At 44.9% G+C, this 13820-nt stretch overlaps 1 long non-coding RNA gene across 1 annotated transcript in view; it reads left to right on the forward strand.

Annotated features, from left to right (window-relative positions):
* The window catches only part of LOC138365188 (uncharacterized), a 100341-nt gene that overhangs the window by 44812 nt on the left and 41709 nt on the right, over positions 1–13820 (forward strand). The gene's annotated exons all lie outside the window — the stretch shown is intronic.

The raw sequence follows: 13820 nt of genomic DNA on the forward strand, positions 1-13820 counted from the left end.
TTTTTCTGTAGAAAGTATCGCTGCTGACAAATGTTTGGGTAGTTTAGTGTGTTTCAGTATTGAAGCAGAACAACTCAGACACAACTAGTGAACTATATTGACTAATGTTTTCTTTCATGCACTACAATAATATTATCTGGAAATATTAAGCTCGATACCTGTCAATTTTTTTTTGTATGTTCAGAGCTTTGAAACCCACTCACGTCCTTCAATAAATTCTGTATCTGAAAAGGATGGCTTTATCTTTTCCAGTTTCAATATTGAATTTTAAAAACTTGATGCTGTGAATATATATATATATATATATATATATATATATATTATTGCGAACAAGCCTGAATGGTCCCCAGGACTATATGCGAATGAAAACTCACACCCCAGAAGTGACTCGAACCCATACTCCCAGAAGCAACGCAACTGGTAACTACAGGGCGCCTTAATCCGCTTGACCATCACGGCCGTCAAAAGGAAGTGATAGCCGAGGCTATTTGAGCCACTTCCCCGACGGCAACTCGGATGGTAATCTTGGGCATAGCATTTCACCAAATCACCTCATTCTTTGGGGCACACGTGAGGAACACAAATGCGAACAAGCCTGAATGGTCCCCAGGACTATATGCGAATGAAAACTCACACCCCAGAAGTGACTCGAACCCATACTCCCAGAAGCAACGCAACTGGTAACTACAGGGCGCCTTAATCCGCTTGACCATCACGGCCGTCAAAAGGAAGTGATAGCCGAGGCTATTTGAGCCACTTCCCCGACGACAACTCGGATGGTAATCTTGGGCATAGCATTTCACCAAATCACCTCATTCTTTGGGGCACACGTGAGGAACACAAATGCGAACAAGCCTGAATGGTCCCCAGGACTATATGCGAATGAAAACTCACACCCCAGAAGTGACTCGAACCCATACTCCCAGAAGCAACGCAACTGGTAACTACAGGGCGCCTTAATCCGCTTGACCATCACGGCCGTCAAAAGGAAGTGATAGCCGAGGCTATTTGAGCCACTTCCCCGACGGCAACTCGGATGGTAATCTTGGGCATAGCATTTCACCAAATCACCTCATTCTTTGGGGCACACGTGAGGAACACAAATGCGAACAAGCCTGAATGGTCCCCAGGACTATATGCGAATGAAAACTCACACCCCAGAAGTGACTCGAACCCATACTCCCAGAAGCAACGCAACTGGTAACTACAGGGCGCCTTAATCCGCTTGACCATCACGGCCGTCAAAAGGAAGTGATAGCCGAGGCTATTTGAGCCACTTCCCCGACGGCAACTCGGATGGTAATCTTGGGCATAGCATTTCACCAAATCACCTCATTCTTTGGGGCACACGTGAGGAACACAAATGCGAACAAGCCTGAATGGTCCCCAGGACTATATGCGAATGAAAACTCACACCCCAGAAGTGACTCGAACCCATACTCCCAGAAGCAACGCAACTGGTAACTACAGGGCGCCTTAATCCGCTTGACCATCACGGCCGTCAAAAGGAAGTGATAGCCGAGGCTATTTGAGCCACTTCCCCGACGGCAACTCGGATGGTAATCTTGGGCATAGCATTTCACCAAATCACCTCATTCTTTGGGGCACACGTGAGGAACACAAATGCGAACAAGCCTGAATGGTCCCCAGGACTATATGCGAATGAAAACTCACACCCCAGAAGTGACTCGAACCCATACTCCCAGAAGCAACGCAACTGGTAACTACAGGGCGCCTTAATCCGCTTGACCATCACGGCCGTCAAAAGGAAGTGATAGCCGAGGCTATTTGAGCCACTTCCCCGACGGCAACTCGGATGGTAATCTTGGGCATAGCATTTCACCAAATCACCTCATTCTTTGGGGCACACGTGAGGAACACAAATGCGAACAAGCCTGAATGGTCCCCAGGACTATATGCGAATGAAAACTCACACCCCAGAAGTGACTCGAACCCATACTCCCAGAAGCAACGCAACTGGTAACTACAGGGCGCCTTAATCCGCTTGACCATCACGGCCGTCAAAAGGAAGTGATAGCCGAGGCTATTTGAGCCACTTCCCCGACGGCAACTCGGATGGTAATCTTGGGCATAGCATTTCACCAAATCACCTCATTCTTTGGGGCACACGTGAGGAACACAAATGCGAACAAGCCTGAATGGTCCCCAGGACTATATGCGAATGAAAACTCACACCCCAGAAGTGACTCGAACCCATACTCCCAGAAGCAACGCAACTGGTAACTACAGGGCGCCTTAATCCGCTTGACCATCACGGCCGTCAAAAGGAAGTGATAGCCGAGGCTATTTGAGCCACTTCCCCGACGGCAACTCGGATGGTAATCTTGGGCATAGCATTTCACCAAATCACCTCATTCTTTGGGGCACACGTGAGGAACACAAATGCGAACAAGCCTGAATGGTCCCCAGGACTATATGCGAATGAAAACTCACACCCCAGAAGTGACTCGAACCCATACTCCCAGAAGCAACGCAACTGGTAACTACAGGGCGCCTTAATCCGCTTGACCATCACGGCCGTCAAAAGGAAGTGATAGCCGAGGCTATTTGAGCCACTTCCCCGACGGCAACTCGGATGGTAATCTTGGGCATAGCATTTCACCAAATCACCTCATTCTTTGGGGCACACGTGAGGAACACAAATGCGAACAAGCCTGAATGGTCCCCAGGACTATATGCGAATGAAAACTCACACCCCAGAAGTGACTCGAACCCATACTCCCAGAAGCAACGCAACTGGTAACTACAGGGCGCCTTAATCAGCTTGACCATCACGGCCGTCAAAAGGAAGTGATAGCCGAGGCTATTTGAGCCACTTCCCCGACGGCAACTCGGATGGTAATCTTGGGCATAGCATTTCACCAAATCACCTCATTCTTTGGGGCACACGTGAGGAACACAAATGCGAACAAGCCTGAATGGTCCCCAGGACTATATGCGAATGAAAACTCACACCCCAGAAGTGACTCGAACCCATACTCCCAGAAGCAACGCAACTGGTAACTACAGGGCGCCTTAATCCGCTTGATGGTCAAGCGGATTAAGGCGCCCTGTAGTTACCAGTTGCGTTGCTTCTGGGAGTATGGGTTCGAGTCACTTCTGGGGTGTGAGTTTTCATTCGCATATAGTCCTGGGGACCATTCAGGCTTGTTCGCATTTGTGTTCCTCACGTGTGCCCCAAAGAATGAGGTGATTTGGTGAAATGCTATGCCCAAGATTACCATCCGAGTTGCCGTCGGGGAAGTGGCTCAAATAGCCTCGGCTATCACTTCCTTTTGACGGCCGTGATGGTCAAGCGGATTAAGGCGCCCTGTAGTTACCAGTTGCGTTGCTTCTGGGAGTATGGGTTCGAGTCACTTCTGGGGTGTGAGTTTTCATTCGCATATAGTCCTGGGGACCATTCAGGCTTGTTCGCATTTGTGTTCCTCACGTGTGCCCCAAAGAATGAGGTGATTTGGTGAAATGCTATGCCCAAGATTACCATCCGAGTTGCCGTCGGGGAAGTGGCTCAAATAGCCTCGGCTATCACTTCCTTTTGACGGCCGTGATGGTCAAGCGGATTAAGGCGCCCTGTAGTTACCAGTTGCGTTGCTTCTGGGAGTATGGGTTCGAGTCACTTCTGGGGTGTGAGTTTTCATTCGCATATAGTCCTGGGGACCATTCAGGCTTGTTCGCATTTGTGTTCCTCACGTGTGCCCCAAAGAATGAGGTGATTTGGTGAAATGCTATGCCCAAGATTACCATCCGAGTTGCCGTCGGGGAAGTGGCTCAAATAGCCTCGGCTATCACTTCCTTTTGACGGCCGTGATGGTCAAGCGGATTAAGGCGCCCTGTAGTTACCAGTTGCGTTGCTTCTGGGAGTATGGGTTCGAGTCACTTCTGGGGTGTGAGTTTTCATTCGCATATAGTCCTGGGGACCATTCAGGCTTGTTCGCATTTGTGTTCCTCACGTGTGCCCCAAAGAATGAGGTGATTTGGTGAAATGCTATGCCCAAGATTACCATCCGAGTTGCCGTCGGGGAAGTGGCTCAAATAGCCTCGGCTATCACTTCCTTTTGACGGCCGTGATGGTCAAGCGGATTAAGGCGCCCTGTAGTTACCAGTTGCGTTGCTTCTGGGAGTATGGGTTCGAGTCACTTCTGGGGTGTGAGTTTTCATTCGCATATAGTCCTGGGGACCATTCAGGCTTGTTCGCATTTGTGTTCCTCACGTGTGCCCCAAAGAATGAGGTGATTTGGTGAAATGCTATGCCCAAGATTACCATCCGAGTTGCCGTCGGGGAAGTGGCTCAAATAGCCTCGGCTATCACTTCCTTTTGACGGCCGTGATGGTCAAGCGGATTAAGGCGCCCTGTAGTTACCAGTTGCGTTGCTTCTGGGAGTATGGGTTCGAGTCACTTCTGGGGTGTGAGTTTTCATTCGCATATAGTCCTGGGGACCATTCAGGCTTGTTCGCATTTGTGTTCCTCACGTGTGCCCCAAAGAATGAGGTGATTTGGTGAAATGCTATGCCCAAGATTACCATCCGAGTTGCCGTCGGGGAAGTGGCTCAAATAGCCTCGGCTATCACTTCCTTTTGACGGCCGTGATGGTCAAGCGGATTAAGGCGCCCTGTAGTTACCAGTTGCGTTGCTTCTGGGAGTATGGGTTCGAGTCACTTCTGGGGTGTGAGTTTTCATTCGCATATAGTCCTGGGGACCATTCAGGCTTGTTCGCATTTGTGTTCCTCACGTGTGCCCCAAAGAATGAGGTGATTTGGTGAAATGCTATGCCCAAGATTACCATCCGAGTTGCCGTCGGGGAAGTGGCTCAAATAGCCTCGGCTATCACTTCCTTTTGACGGCCGTGATGGTCAAGCGGATTAAGGCGCCCTGTAGTTACCAGTTGCGTTGCTTCTGGGAGTATGGGTTCGAGTCACTTCTGGGGTGTGAGTTTTCATTCGCATATAGTCCTGGGGACCATTCAGGCTTGTTCGCATTTGTGTTCCTCACGTGTGCCCCAAAGAATGAGGTGATTTGGTGAAATGCTATGCCCAAGATTACCATCCGAGTTGCCGTCGGGGAAGTGGCTCAAATAGCCTCGGCTATCACTTCCTTTTGACGGCCGTGATGGTCAAGCGGATTAAGGCGCCCTGTAGTTACCAGTTGCGTTGCTTCTGGGAGTATGGGTTCGAGTCACTTCTGGGGTGTGAGTTTTCATTCGCATATAGTCCTGGGGACCATTCAGGCTTGTTCGCATTTGTGTTCCTCACGTGTGCCCCAAAGAATGAGGTGATTTGGTGAAATGCTATGCCCAAGATTACCATCCGAGTTGCCGTCGGGGAAGTGGCTCAAATAGCCTCGGCTATCACTTCATTTTGACGGCCGTGATGGTCAAGCGGATTAAGGCGCCCTGTAGTTACCAGTTGCGTTGCTTCTGGGAGTATGGGTTCGAGTCACTTCTGGGGTGTGAGTTTTCATTCGCATATAGTCCTGGGGACCATTCAGGCTTGTTCGCATTTGTGTTCCTCACGTGTGCCCCAAAGAATGAGGTGATTTGGTGAAATGCTATGCCCAAGATTACCATCCGAGTTGCCGTCGGGGAAGTGGCTCAAATAGCCTCGGCTATCACTTCCTTTTGACGGCCGTGATGGTCAAGCGGATTAAGGCGCCCTGTAGTTACCAGTTGCGTTGCTTCTGGGAGTATGGGTTCGAGTCACTCTGGGGTGTGAGTTTTCATTCATATATATTATTAAATATGACCGAAAAAGTAAGATTAATAATTCTAACACGAATTTTCTCAATCTTTCGTACATTACGCTTCACTGTTAGAGGTAAATCAAAAATCAATTCTCCAAATTTTTGATTTACCTCCAACAGTGAAGCGTAATGTACGAAAGATTGAGAAAATTCGTGTTAGAATTATTAATCTTACTTTTTCGGTCATATTTAATAATATATGTCTACAGGAAAGACTGCTACCAAAATATACTAATATATATATATATATACATATATATATATATATATATATATATATATATATATATATATATATATATATATATATATATATATATATATATATATATGTCGTACCTAATAGCCAGAACGCACTTCTCAGCCTACTATTCAAGGCCCGATTTGCCTAATAAGCCAAGTTTTCATGAATTAATGTTTTTTCGTCTACCTAACCTACCTAACCTAACCTAACCTAGCTTTTTTTGGCTACCTAACCTAACCTTACCTATAAATATAGGTTAGGTTAGGTTAGGTAGGGTTGGTTAGGTTCGGTCATATATCTACGTTAATTTTAACTCCAATAAAAAAAAATTGACCTCATACATAGAGAAAAGGGTTGCTTTATCATTTCATAAGAAAAAAATTATAGTAAATATATTAATTCAGGAAAACTTGGCTTATTAGGCAAATCGGGCCTTGAATAGTAGGCTGAGAAGTGAGTTCTGGCTACTAGGTACGACATATATATATATATATATATATATATATAACTGAAAACTCACACCCCAGAAGTGACTCGAACCCATACTCCCAGAAGCAACGCAACTGGTATGTACAAGACGCCTTAATCCACTTGACCATCATGCTATGCCCAAGATTACTATCCGAGTGCCGGCGGTGGGGTGGTTCAAATAGCCTCGGCTATCACCTCATTATGTCCGGTCGTGATGGTCAAGTGGATTAAGGCGTCTTGTACATACCAGTTGCGTTGCTTCTGGGAGTATGGGTTCGAGTCACTTCTGGGGTGTGAGTTTTCAGTTGCATATTGTCCTGGGGACCATTCAGGCTTGTTCGCATATATATATATATATATATATATATATATATATATATATATATATATATATATATATATATATATATATATATATATATATATATATATTTTCACGCGGAAATATCGCTACACGAGAAATGTAAGAAAATGCAAAAAGGTCTCATTGAAAAGTAGAGGCGCTGTTCTCGTTCTCAAAGCCTCATTCCAGAAGTAGAGGAGAATTCAACATCAAGGGACCAAGACTTTTTAACACTGACCATAAGGGGCATAACTAACCGACCTCACATGGTGTTTAAAGAGAAGTTGATAAACACCTCCAAAGCATCTCCGATCAACCGGGCTGTGATTCATACGTCAGTTGGGTAGCGGCTGCATCTAACAACCTGGTTGACCAGACCACCAACTAGGTGCCCTGGCCAGAGAGTGGTCATGGGGACTTTGAGACAAGGAACCAACGCAAGGTAACTGAAAGGTATGGCAGCGCAAGATGATCAGACACACCGAAACACCCGCGAAACCTCCGAGCTCGCCCCTCTCCCTGCTTCACTCGCTGGGAAATATTGCATATTTTATCGGTTGCAGGTATTGGCCCTCACGTGGGATACAAGGAATAAATGTAAACAATCCTCTGAACCAGCGCTTCAACGTTCGTTACTTATGTGCAATCATGGAGGAGGTGTTGGGCGTCTTATCTCCAACATGTACCTTCCTTCTTCCACTTTCCTGCCTCTGTATCTTCATATTATCTTAACACTTATGTGTTATTACTTGCCTCGTACCTGCTGCTTCTTCCAACTACCTCTAACGCTACTTGTGTCATCCTACTACTTGTATCATGCCACTACCTGGTTACCTGTATCATCCTACCACCTGGTTACCTGTATCATGCCACTACCTGGTTACCGGTATCATCCTACTACCTGGTTACTTGTATCATCCTGTAACACCTGCTACCCTTGTAACACCTACTTGATACCACTGTACCACTGTAGGTTTATACTGTGGTGCTTTTAAATATATTTCCTTATATAATAATCTTTATTTACAGTTGAATGTAACCTGTTACTGCTAGTCTGGCACAGAACCAATGGTACGTTCAAGGAAATGTTTAATCTCAATTCAAAGGAGAACCGGCTGCCGCCACCCCATTACATTCGTTACTATAAGAGTTCAGGATATTAAAAATTTGATAATTACTAATCAGTGGATCGCCAGTGATTTATGGGGGACACCACTGCGACCTTTTTTTTTTATAAAACTTTGACCTTATAAAAGAGGGCGCTTGACATGTTGACTTTGTATATATTTTCAACCACAGGGATTGATAATTACTGCTGAGACCGGGAGAGATCTCTTCTTTGGATGTAATCAGTTACTGACAGTTATATTAGACAATTTAATGCTGGACACTTTTGGAAGGTTCTAACAAGGAGGTTCAACGTCCATGATGACGTACACCAGAGACGACAGTTGGGGAGAACCAGACACACTAAGATGGGAATTAACAAGATTTTATTTAATGGATATTATGGTATTCACCAAAAATCCCTAATCTACTCCTGCCTTACTACTGACAATGATGTGTAAGTTAGACATGGACAATAACATCAGAGATATAACACGTTACCTTTTGACCAGGGCCTCTCAACCCCTGGAGAGTCCCTGCCCTCTCTCTACCTGTGGAGGGCAGGGACCCTATACCCGGCTCTACCAGGAAGCTCTACCCGGCTTCTTGATAACACAGACCTGCTCCAGTCACTACCAACAGTTACTCTAAATTCTATCATCATACCCCGGGGTTTATATACCTGAAACCGCCCCAACTAATGCAAGCTTATGTAGTTGTTAACTTGTTCCCAATTACAAGTTGATGGCTTGTAGTTTAGCGACTTGTACTGTCAGAACTTGTAGTGTCGGCTCACCCAAGAGCATCTTATCTATCTCATTATAACCTCAGTCAAAGCATTCCACTCAGCATTCTATAGGAATTTCAATTACAGTTGTTTGACTTGAGTTTTGACCAGATTAACTCTTAACGATTGATCGGCGAGGTCAACCTCCTGACCTTTTATCCATACTAGCCAGGAAAAGCAGGAGAGAGGAGAATTAGGGAAGGGTGAGAGAGGAGAAAGAGAGCAAGAAGGAAACAGAGAGAGAGATGAGGTGCAAGGACTAACCCTGACTCAGCATGGCAAGGAGTGATCCATTAAGATATCTGCAAAACATGATCCGTCAGCACTTCAATGACTGCAGGTGGTAAAGGTCATATAGGACCTGACCTCTCCCAGGAGAAGGGGCTAGGTTTTCCTGGGTGCTACAGTCCTACTACCTAGACCTGGCTACCTGTGTCATCCTACTACTTAACTACCTGGCTACCTGTATTATCATACTATCTAGCTACTTGTATCATCCTACTACCTGCATCCTCCTACTACCTAGTTACCTGCATTCAAATGTTTATTCAGGTTAAAGTACATAGAAGATGAGTTACAAATATACTGTTGGATTACTAGATAGAGCTAGTACACACAACACCTAAAGTCACTAATACGCACAGCGTTTAGGACAATGCTACTAGCAGGCTACTTATATCACACTACTACCTGGCTACTTGCTCCCGGCATCCTTGTGCTACTTGTGTCTGCTACTCTTGGCTTCTTGCATTTTATTTTTGTACTGCAGTTCTGTTTTCTGTATCTTTCAGAAACCAGCATCTTCATATTACTGTATCTTGCTGTCTGTATCTCTACAACTGAATTATTTTGTTGTCTGTATCTACTACTGTATTATCTTGTCTGTATCTACTACTGTATTATCTTGTTGTCTGTATCTCTACTACTTTATTATCTTGTTCTCTGTATCTCTACTACTGTATTATCTAGCTGTATGTATCTCTACTACTGTATTATCATGCTATCTGTATCTTTACTACATAACATTCTACAATAAATCTTCCTACTATTACTTTGCTATTAAAATCTTCGTACTATAATCTTTCTACATGTAACAACCTCACACCTCTGAGGTGTCTGTACTCTTGGGTTGCACCTGGCTGGCTTACAGCAGGTAAGCTGGGATATTGCTTTTGAGGTGAGGCGTGCGGTTCCTCTCAAGATTCTCAAACACTCAGTAATACCTCATAATATCCAATAATATCCGTCTTGCGGTGCCTCGCCCACCTCCCTCCTGCCTCCAACCAGCCACTGCTGTCGTTATTGAGCAGAGTCCTCGGGAGGGTGAGGGGTAGTTAAGTAGTGGGCTGGGCTGTTGGACCAAGGTATTTCACCTTTGTAATTACTTCCCGCCCGACCTCCACCTACCCCCCCCCCCCCCCACCAACCCCACCCAGTGTCATAGTGCGAGAGCACGAGAGAATTGTGCAGGGAGGACGGAAGGTCAGGAAGGTCAGGGAGGACGGAAGGTCAGGAAGGACGGAAGGTCAGGGAGGACGGAAGGTCAGGGAGGACGGAAGGTCAGGAAGGACAGGGAGGACGGAAGGTCAGGAAGGACGGAAGGTCAGGGAGGACGGAAGGTCAGGAAGGTCAGAAGGTCAGGGAGGACGGAAGGTCAGGAAGGTCAGGGAGGACATAAGGTCGGGAAGGAAGCACGGTAAGCATGACCCGAGACCCCCATGTATGAATACATGAATATGAATGTATGGGGCCCTGACGGCTGAGGGGACTGTGCTCGGGATTCGTAGTCCCAAGGGTCCGTGTTCCATCCCCGGCGGAGGCGGAAACAAATGGGCAGTTTCTTTGACCCTGATGGTCTGTTCACCTAGCATTAAATAGGTACCTGGGAGTTAGACAGCTCTTACGGACTGCTTCCTGGAAATGTGTGTCAGAATTAGGAATAAGGACTTGCCGGAGCGCTATGCGTACTAGTGGCTGACAAGAATGTAAGAACTCTTGTATATATAAATAAATGCAATATATATATATATATATATATATATATATATATATATATATATATATATATATATATATATATATATATATATATATTAAAGAAAACTCTGGCTGCCTGTCCCCCAGACACAAATTTTATTATTATTATATAAACCTTTGATAAGCCGCCGGCTTGTCAAAGGGGAGACCTTTAACAAGGGGGCCGGCTTCCTGTCCTCGTTAAGGCCACTAGTATTAGTAGCCTTCAGGTAAACACGCTGCTTGCATGCCTGTCTCCGGACAAAATGACTGAAACAATCAGTTCAGTAGGTAGTTTTACAATAAAACAATTATATGAGGTGATCCGTTGAGAGGTGAGGCTGGTGTTGGTGGCGCAGGTCACACCTCCGTGCTGGGTCTCTTCCTTCTGTGCTCCCCACCTGCCTCCCTCCACTCTCACTCCCCGGTGAGTGATTGAGTGTGGTTACTGGTATCCGCCTCCCTCCACTCTTACTCCCCGGTGTCTCCACTCACTCCTCCACTCACAGTATCACGGTGTATCGTAAGAATTCTATCCTCAGGAGATATGGCTTTACCTTTATACAAAAGTGAGTGTAGTTCATATTCAGTAAATATATCATTTAATTTCTGCCCGAAACGCTTTGCGTAATAGTGGCTTTAGGCATTGTATGTACTATCTCTATCTATAAATCTATCAATTTTTGTAAAACCTCTTGTATGTATGTACCTTACCTGAATAAACAGTTATAAATTTATTTTATTTTAATTTGTTGTGTGTGGCTAGAGGAAGCTTGACGAAGCTTGTTCTATTGTAATGAAAACTTCACCAAATCTTACTGAACAATAATATAAAATTACTATAAATATTAAATATATTTCATTCGTGTGTATAAATCAGATGGAGCCCTTACAAGTTTAGACTGTAAAGGTACTAAGTGACATTTTCTAGGCAACATGAGTGAGCTAACAATACATATTTAGTTATCCCTCAAAATTTAATTTTAGATCATTTTCTATATTAGTAGATTATTGCTAAAGAAAATGTAATTACAGGACAGACCTAAATATTGCAGCATTAATATCCGTTGTAGGGAACAGGCACCCTGTGTGTGTACTCACCTAGTTGTATTTACTTAGTTTAGTTTGCAGGGTCGGGCATCAGGACATCTGGCGTGCAGGCATCTGGCATTACCTGATGCCAGATGTCTGCAGCAGCTGAAGGAGGCATTTGAGCGGAATTCTGTGTTGAGTTTCACTTACGAGATGGAGAATAACGGGAATCTGCCCTTTCTGGATGTAACAGTCACGGAAAGAAGCGGAGGCTTCCACACTGCCGTCTCCACTAAGGAAACAAACATAGGAATGTGCCTCAATGTCAATAGTGACTGTCCAGACAGGTACAAGAGGAGTGTTGTCAACACTTACATCGACTGTGCTCTCAGCCACAGCTCAGGATGGAAGCAAGTCGATGAAGAACTCTGTAGGGTATGGCAGGTCCTAGTCAACAACGGCTTCTCTAACGGTTTTGTTGAAGATATCATAAAGAAAGATGAAACGCCATGTGCAACCTCTGAAGAGTTAACCAACACAGCACTTGTACCCCCTATTAGACTATTTTACAAGAACTTCTTTTCGACGGCTCATAAAACCGAGGAAAGGGTCCTGAAAGATATTGTTGATAGGAACGTTATCCCTTCAGACAAAAATCAGAAAATACAATTGACAATTTACTTTAAAACCAAAAAAATTACCAATGAACTCATGAAAAACTCCCCAGACACCAAGCAGAACGCCTTGAAAGAAACCAACGTCGTCTATGCCTTTAAATGCCCACTTGGGGATTGTAAGCCCCAAAGAACTCAGTATATAGGCAAGACAATAACATCTCTTTCCAGGCAATTAACAATGCATAAACAACAGGGCTCTATCAAGGAACATATAATCTCTTCTCACAACCAGACCATCACCAGAGAAGTCTCAGCAAACAACACAGAAATCATCGATAGGTACAGCGATAGCAGGCGAGGCACTACACATCACGTCACAGCAGGCGACATAAGCGAGGCACTACACATCACGAGGCATATATATATATATATATATATATATATATATATATATATATATATATATATATATATATATATATATATATATATATATATATACAGTATATGCTTGAGTCCCTCCCCGCGACCCTGGGGGGGGAGGGGGGGGGGACTCAACTGCTGACTCTCCCAAGGATGCAACAATCCCATTGCAGTAGCCTAACTCCCGGGGAACCTATTTACTGCTAGGTGTACAAAAGCATTAGGTGAAGGAAAACTTGCCCAACTATATCGGTCCCAGTCGGGAATCGAATCCGGGATCCACGATGCGAGTCGAGAACGAAAGCAAACATTGTATAGTGGATTAATGTACTAATTAGTGATAAGACAAAGTGCCCAGTTGAATGTCTTAATTGTAAACTATACCAATATATTTAGAGAAATTTATATTATTTTTATTTTGCAAAGATGGTTGGATGAATTATGTGACCAACAGGTGAGGAGAGGTCCATAAGTGTGTGGAGTCTCCAGCTTCCAACACCTCAGGTAGCACAGAATCTCCTGAGTTGTGAAGACCGCAGGTGTTGTTCTCCCCCAAACACTCAGTCACGCCGCCATCATGAAACAATGGGTGACAACATAGTTAACAACTCGCAGATGCTTAACAACAACTGGACATCATTTAGGCGGCATAACTACCAACTCGACTCTAATATACGTGCTGTAACGGCAAGAGAGTGGTGTAAACAGGTCTTCTCACGCTAGTGGCAAGAAACCAGAGTGGAGCGTCGTTCATGAATTCAGACTTAGGGTGAAGTCCTAAGTGCTAATTCTTTGCTACAAAGCCAACACATGATCTATGAGAGCAAGAGATCCTCTTCCCGTGACGTGACTTAGTGTAGTCAGCTAAGGTGTTGCCTCACACCTGGTGCCTGATCTTCACCTAACAGTAAACACAAACCTGGCAGTTTGGCAGCTGTTGCGGGGTGTTTCTTGGGTGATAATACGTAGTTGTCTAGGGGTGGGGGGGTGGGGGTTCTCAATAAGCCTAAACGGCTTCCTGT

This window comes from Procambarus clarkii, chromosome 16 (assembly GCF_040958095.1).
Source record: "Procambarus clarkii isolate CNS0578487 chromosome 16, FALCON_Pclarkii_2.0, whole genome shotgun sequence".
Classification (NCBI taxonomy): Eukaryota; Metazoa; Arthropoda; class Malacostraca; order Decapoda; family Cambaridae; genus Procambarus; species Procambarus clarkii.